We start from the raw sequence: 7,818 nt of genomic DNA on the forward strand, positions 1-7,818 counted from the left end.
CAAGGAAAAAGTTCAGCAGTGTTAACCAATCAGATGGACACCTTGGGAGCGTGTAGCAGAAAGACAGTGTTTGGAGTGGGAGAATAGGAGGAGTGCACTTTCCATGAAGAGCTTTACCTTTTTTTCTTTTATTATAATTATTATTATTTGTATGATTCTAGTGCTTAGGAGCCCATCGGGGACCAGGATCCCATGGTGCTAGGCACTGTACAAACACAGAACAAAAAGACAGTCACTGCCCAAAGAGTTTACAACCTTCGGCCATATCTGCACTACAGCGCCATAGTGGCATAGCTACAGTGTCGTGGCTAGACCATTGTAACTCTGAACCATAGATGCAGACTACAGCGACAGGAAGGGTTTTTCTGCCACCTCCCTACCAGTTCCTTTGACTTAGCTGGATCTCACAGGGGTTGGGTTGGCATAGCTATAGCACTCAAGGGTCTGGATTTTTCACACCTAAGAGTGTTGTAGCTATGTCAATCTACGTTTTAAGTGTAGTCCAGGATTAAGAAGCAGCTTTGGGCACATCCCTCCCACTTGTACCCCTCCCCCCAAATTCAAACACTGTTTAAAGTCGAGATTGGAACTGGATCCTCAAATCTGAACCCCTTAAGAGCTTCCCCAGATCCAAACCCACCCCTCCATTTGGGATCTGGGTTGGATCAAACTCAGAAGAAGCCTATTTTCTGGTTCCAGTTCAGATGCAGGCAAATCTCTTGAGAATAACTGCTGAAATTTCTGTCCCATGGAATCTGAACTCGGACCCTGATGCACCCTCAGACCCTATCCTAAATCCGATGTGGGTGCAGATACAAAGACCTCTTCCTTGTACCATTTCGCTTAAAGAACTGAAGGGATTGAGTAGGTGACTGCAGCTCTGTCATGCCTGTGTTAGAGCGTGAGTTTGTGCAGACATAAGGGAGCGTATCAGGCCATCTCACTGAGCAGACCCGTGATAGTGCAGAGGCTGGCTTGGACAGGGTGGGTATAGTGGCTCGAGTTAACAAGGAAAGACAAGAACAAGACACTTTTCCTAGTTGCTCACAGTGTTCTCATTTTTATTCCTGACTTGAGGACAGTGACACCTGCTGGTAATAAAGACTAATGACAAGTTAGATCTGCCCAGCAGTAGTTTTGAGGGCAGTTCATCCCATCTGGTTTCAATATCGGAGGTTATTCCCTTCTCAGATAGCAGGGAGTCTCTCCATTTGCCCATCAGTTGGGCCCTGTGTAAAACACAATTTCATGGAGGGCATGGAAATCATGAAAGTGCCCCCAGACCCTGAGCTTTTCAATATGTTCTTTAAAAAGGAAAATGTCTACAATGTAGTCTTTAATACAAAACCTTACCTGAGTTTACAGTCCTTGAAACTGACTAAGGCTACTTGTAAAATTCATTTTGTCCCTGAAACTGATTAAATTTAATTGTAAAATTAATTCAGTGAAAACTCTGGTAAAATTCAACACTTTGCTGTTTACACTGGCATGAATTTTCTAAAAAAATTAAAATAAAATAAAATTGTGATTTACACAGGGCCCTTCCCATGAGGGAGAGGCTCCTGTTTCCAGAAGTGCCTGAAAGGGAGTGCCTGAGAAAAGCCTTATGTTAGACAATATCACATATGCTAAGCTGTATAACTACAAACATACTTCTGTTATGCTTTGCAATTCATGCTAAGCTTATAGTAGAAATGTACTAATAGGTAAACTTTGTATGACACCTGTTCCTTGTACATATAGGAACTAACGAAAACAAGATATATGTTCTGTTAAGGCTTGCCAAATATGAACAGTGCTAGTTTTAGGGATAATTGGTATAAGATGCTTTCAGATGTCTCTGTGACCTGAAAATAATTAGAAACTAGATCAGAACAGGTATGTAAGTGCTTTAATTAATGAAGTGGAATCTGTAGAATTTTCTATCTGTTGTAAACAAGTGGAGTATAAAAACAGGTAGTTGTAATCCATTTGGAACAATGAAGATGTAAGCTGCAAGCCTGTTCTCCTGATTGGGTAAAGTATTTAACCCTTTCTGTATCGTGCTGATTTATCTATGCTCAATAAACTGACTGAGCTATCTGATGTCTTATCAATAAAGAATTGAATCCATTGGTATTGATACTTAGGTCTCATCTACTGCAAGATTGTTTCCTACAGTGGATTTTCCAGGGCATTTCTAGTCCAGTTTTAAATGTCTCTAGGTCTGCATTTCCCAGCCCTTCTCTTTGGAGATGATTCCACAGCTTGATCAATCTTACATGCTGGCAATGCTTCCTGATTGCCTCTTAGACTTTCTTTTGGATTTTCCATTCCATTCCTCCTAGTTTGGCCCCATTAATAAACAGTCTCTCCCCCTTCTTGGCATTTGCATCCTCTTCCAGACCCTTAGCATATCCAATAGCCAGAATGGACAGACTTTGTCCTAATCTTTCCAGACCCCATGGAATCCATCCAACCTGACGACATCTTTCTGGTATTATCTATCTATCTATCTATCTATCTATCTATCTATCTATCTATCTATCTATCTAGTGCCTTAGTGCCTCCCAATGAGGATTAAGACCCCATTGTGCTAAAAGTAGTACAAAAAATAGTAAAACACAGCCCCTACCCCAAAGAGCTTATAATTAAGACAAGATAGACAAAGGGTGGAGGAAAAGGGATGCAACATAGGAGCAGAAATTGATTCTGGGTGCTGAGAGGCCCCTAGCTAGCTAGCTGGAGCATTGTGGGTCTCCATGGGACAAGGGTCTCTGCAGTGACAGTACTGTGCAGGCTGGCAGGGTGCACTCAGTGATCTTTTGGAGGCACTAATCCTTAGTGGGGCTGGAAGGACAAAGGTTGGGCTGTACCTTTGTAAAACCAGTGAAAACTCTTCACCATTTCTTTGGTGCTGTCCCTCCCCCCAAAAAGTACCCTAGCTCCCTCTGGTAGGTCAGGATTAAGGGTTTGGTCTGTATCAGGAGTTTGCCCCATTTACTCTGCTATCCTTATTAACAGCATGTGAAATGTGTATGGAGGATCCATGCTCCAACCCCATTAACAGAGTCTGACATGTGGATGGGGGATCCGTACCCCACCCCCATAGTGTCTGAACTGCGTTTTAGGAGATTCCTCCCCTAATTTCATTAACAGACTCTGAAGTGTGTTGGCAGGAAGCCAGGACCCATGCCTCAACCCCATTACCAGAGTGTGAAGTATGGGGGGGAGTGGGGGTGGAATTCACTCCCTAAGTCATTAAGAGAATGTGCAGTATGTGTGGGCTGGGGGATTCAATCCCCCTTTGACGAGGATGCAGAATTACCAAGACAGAAGCTGTCAGTCTTGCCCTTCTCGGATCCTCTTACTCTGGAATGTGTGTGCTGGTCCTGCAGGGGTCCCTGCGAAACTGTACACATCACCTCAGGGCACGTGGCTACACTGGGGTGGGGGATGGATGACATGGCTCTGAGGATGCACTGCTCGCTCTCTCTGTGCACAATTCCCACTAGGACGAGCTGTAACTCTGGGTGTGTAAGGTCTACACCAGAGGAGATGCAGACAAGAGGATGAAGTGCCACCAGGGTTGGGTGGGAGCAGTGGGTACAAGGACTCAGGAGGCACATCTGACCCCTTGGCTATGATAAAAGCCAACTGAGGCTACAGGAAAAGTGCAGGGACATATAAAGAGAGTGCACTTATGATGCTGACTCACAGAGCAGAGGGAACCATTGTGCAGTCTATAGCAATAGCATTGCAATGAACCGCCAAAGAGGAGCCAGCAGGAAGATATTCTGAGACTCTGAGGTATACTGAGGCTTGTCTCAGGGAGTGCAGCTCCCACTGGAATGCAGAGCTAAGCAGGGGACTTTCAAAGTTCTGCAGAGTCAGCTCTGTATCACAGCAGCAACCAACACCAGTAGTAAGGAGTTTAACCAACTTGCCATAACTCCCTCTGGAAGTCGTCTGCTTTCCTCTGCCTTCACATGGAGGCTTGCCCTCCTCCATCCTTGTCCTATCCTCCGTCCTCACCCTGGATGGATTAGTCTCACTGGGAGATACCAGTGCCTTGCAAGGCTATGGAAAGCAATACAGTGACAGGGGGCTCTGGAAACTTCCTGGAAACTCACATTTTAACATATTAATTCAGGGGTCAAGTTGGAGAAAAAAAGGTGATGGTACTCTTCCAAGCCCCACCCCACAAAATAAGCTTCACACATGAGGCACCACTCACTGCAGACTGAGCAGAAGTTTGGAATATGACTATGGGTGTTTGCTTGGCTCCACTGGGCTCCTTGAGCATGGCTCCCAGTTGGGGGGCTGGAATGCCTTCCAGAACTCTGCTAGGCTCCCAAGGATTTGCTCCTTGACAGGGAGAGAAAGCCAGTGTTGGTATCTCCCAAATACCATCCACCATGGTGCCAAAATGAGATGCCACTCCCAGACAATTGTGGAGATTAGAGACCTTCTTCCCCCACAGCCCACCTTCCTCTCCCCACATACTTTAATGAACAATGGAATAGTTACAATGCTAGCTTTTAAATAATCTTCACTGGGCATCAGAGTTAACCCCTCATTGAGATGCATGGCCAGTTCACACCTCTCAGAGGCATTGTTCCAGACTGAGGCAGAGATCACTACAACCTTTACACTCCATTCCCACGTTTTCACATGCAGCCACAGCAGCTTTAGATTTACTTTACTGACAAATGAGAGCTGAGATTCTGGAGCACAAATGGCAGTTTGGGAAAGGTGTTAACATGCCTGCCCTCCCACCACATACCAGGCCAGCCCAGCCCAGCTCTAAATGTAGAGCCCCTCATGTTGTTATTCTCCTCAATACACTTTCACTTTGAGGTGGCCATCCACACAGTCCATAACACATTGTGCTCCAAATAGAGCCTGCATTTAATACACTGGTGTATGTGTGTGTGATCATATATCCCTATAGTAGCTGGTTCCAGTGACAGAACAACCTACTACTGTCTCACAGCTAATGGAGCTCTCCCTTAATTCAAGTGGTAAAGGCCTGTACTTCTGGTTCTCAAGGCTCAAAGTATGATCCCAGCTGACAGCCATGGTGTCTGTATATGCATGCATCACACATCGTTACATAAACACTACAGAGATCCTGTGCTGGAACCATTGTATGACTGGTTCAGACTCTCGTCATTTCCCAAAGTCCCTCAAAGCTTCAAACTGTCTTTCCTTCTCTGGTCTGGATTAAGGCGTGTGAGTGGCATTAATCACCAAGCTCTGCTCCCAGATCTGGGCATCCTCTTAGGTCTGACAAATTAGTGCAATGCTGTTAAATAACCCCTGCTTGTCTAAAAGGGGAGATAAGCACCCCCCTACTAGCCAAATCTGTATTGAGAGGGTCCCTGGGAGGAAGGCAGTTTCCTCTGTGACTCTATGGAAAGAGTCCCTAAGCAGCTAGTCTCCTGGCTGTCCATTGATTGCTATTTCCGATCCTGGCAGCTTGTATAACTGGTGAGCAGCCTGTCCCGCTTAGACACATTATATCACCAGAGAAATTAGTATCACGTCTCTCTCTCACCATTGCCCTGAAGGGGTCAGAGACACAAACACAGCAGATTTCAGAGTAACAGCCATGTTAGTCTGTATTCGCAAAAAGAAAAGGAGTACTTGTGGCACCTTAGAGACTAACCAATTTATCTGAGCATAAGCTTTCGTGAGCTACAGCTCACTTCATCGGATGCAAGGAGAGTATGCAAGGATGTAAGGAGAGTGATCACTTTAGATAAGCTATTACCAGCAGGAGAGTGGGGTGGGAGGAAGTATTTTTTCATGCTTTGTGTGTATATAATAAGATCTTCTAAACTTTCCACAGTATGCATCCAATGAAGTGAGCTGTAGCTCATGAAAGCTTATGCTCAAATAAATTGGTTAGTCTCTAAGGTGCCACAAGTACTCCTTTTCTTTTTGCAAACACAGCAGAGCTGCTCACAACCCAGGGAGCCACCAACTGAAAACAAAGCAGGTAGCAAAGGTTCTCCGAAACCTCCCAGCAGGCCAGCCCACCGACCCTCCCACTGATGTTAAAGGGCACATGTGACAGCAACCGAAGTGCACAGGAAGCAGCACGATGCTGCCACCCTTGGAAAGAGGCTTTGGCCACTTCAGATCCTGCAGTTTTATGTAAATGGTTGTAGAACCCTGATTTCCCTTTGTGCTCTCCCTGCTGGAATAGCCCTGGAGTAAAGGAGATTGCAGGGTCAGTGGAATTGCCATCCACGGGCTCCAATTCAGGGGTAGGCCCAGAGCAAGGAGGTGTTTTGGGGAAGGATGGAGCATGGCTGCTTTGAGCTGCTAGAGAGTTCCTCGGGAACCATTGCAGGCTGTGTCTGGTGAAGCTAACAGCAGAGGCTAAACCTGTCCCCAGCAGACCCAGGAGCTGTGAAGGGGGTGCACAGCCACCTTTGCTCATCCTACATTCTGGACTACACCAGCTGCAGCTGAGATTCAGGGCCTCAGTCCCCAGCTTCCTTCACTCCTGGGCTTTCCAAGGTCCTCTAGCACAGGACTCCCCACCCTGACCTCTTCACGCCCCTCCCCCCCCCAGCCTGCCCTGGGGGGATGAGGACATTTATTCATACTCCTCATTCAGCCCTAAGAACCTCTGCCTTGCTCACTACAGAAGACTGAGCGGATGAGTGCTGTCTAAGCCATAGTCCCTGTGGTTCCTGCAGTCCCAGTACAATGAAGCACGGGAGGTACAGTCATCCTGTGCTGAAGGCACATGGCAATTCTGCAGCAAAAAGGGCTGAGTAAGAGGTCTAAAGAAGCTTAGAGGCAGAGCTGGCTTTATGATTTGCTGCGTCCCATGTTGCTGGAGGGGCATAGGCCTTGGTTCTAAGGCAGAGGGGCACCTCCCCTGGCCTGCGACTTGGGCCCCTCCTCCTGCTGGCCCTTGGCTGTCACCCATCACCCTCTCTCTTTTCCCTTCCGGTCTCACCTTTCCACAGCCTCCCCAGTGACAGATGGTGGCTGTTGCTCATCTGTAATTAATTGAACTCTGTGCTGATAATCATCCCAACGAAATCCTAATTAGCTTCTCTCTCAGGAACCAGTGGCCAGAGCACTGTACCTCCCCCCACCAGCACTGCACCACACACACACACTGACTTCCTCTCACTCTCTGTCTCTCTCTCTCTCACACACACACACACACACACTGATTCCCTCTCTCTCTCTCACACACACCCACACCCCGATGCCAAGGCACCAGGAGCCAGACGCACTGAGGATTTCTCTTCCCATGTGGACGGCCTCCCTTGGCACATGTCCCAAGGGCAGAGTCACAGAGCAGTCCTTGTGGGAAGCTTGGCTCACTGACCAGGCCCTACCCCACGGGAGCCTTGGAGGTCAGTCAGCAGAGCCCATCTCTGCTTTCTGGTTTGTTTCTGCTGTTTGCTCCAGACAGAGCTTGCTGGGTTCTCCATTCCTTTCAGTGAGGTCGGTTTGTAGGGGAGGGGCCATTTCCTATTTTCTCCTTTATTTTCTCGTCTCCCTTGAAAGCCCCATGATGGGCAGACCCACTCTTCTGGCTGGGAGTTGATCCCTTCAGGAACCCATTTTTACTCCTGGGGTGGCTAAACCAGGCTTCTCTTGCCGGGAGCTGAGCACAGAGCAGATTTTAACCATGGTTTTGTTCTGGTCTATATTTACAGTTAAGCCACGCTAGCACCCATTCAGCTGAACGTTTTGCTGACACCTGGCAACAGCAAAGGTAATTTTCCTAGTGTGAACAAGAAGGGGTGATGGGGAAGACTCTAAAATAGTCTCTGGGAATATGTGCTTGAGTTTTTTACTGAC

Source organism: Chelonia mydas, chromosome 9 (assembly GCF_015237465.2).
Source record: "Chelonia mydas isolate rCheMyd1 chromosome 9, rCheMyd1.pri.v2, whole genome shotgun sequence".
In the NCBI taxonomy this organism is placed as follows: Eukaryota; Metazoa; Chordata; order Testudines; family Cheloniidae; genus Chelonia; species Chelonia mydas.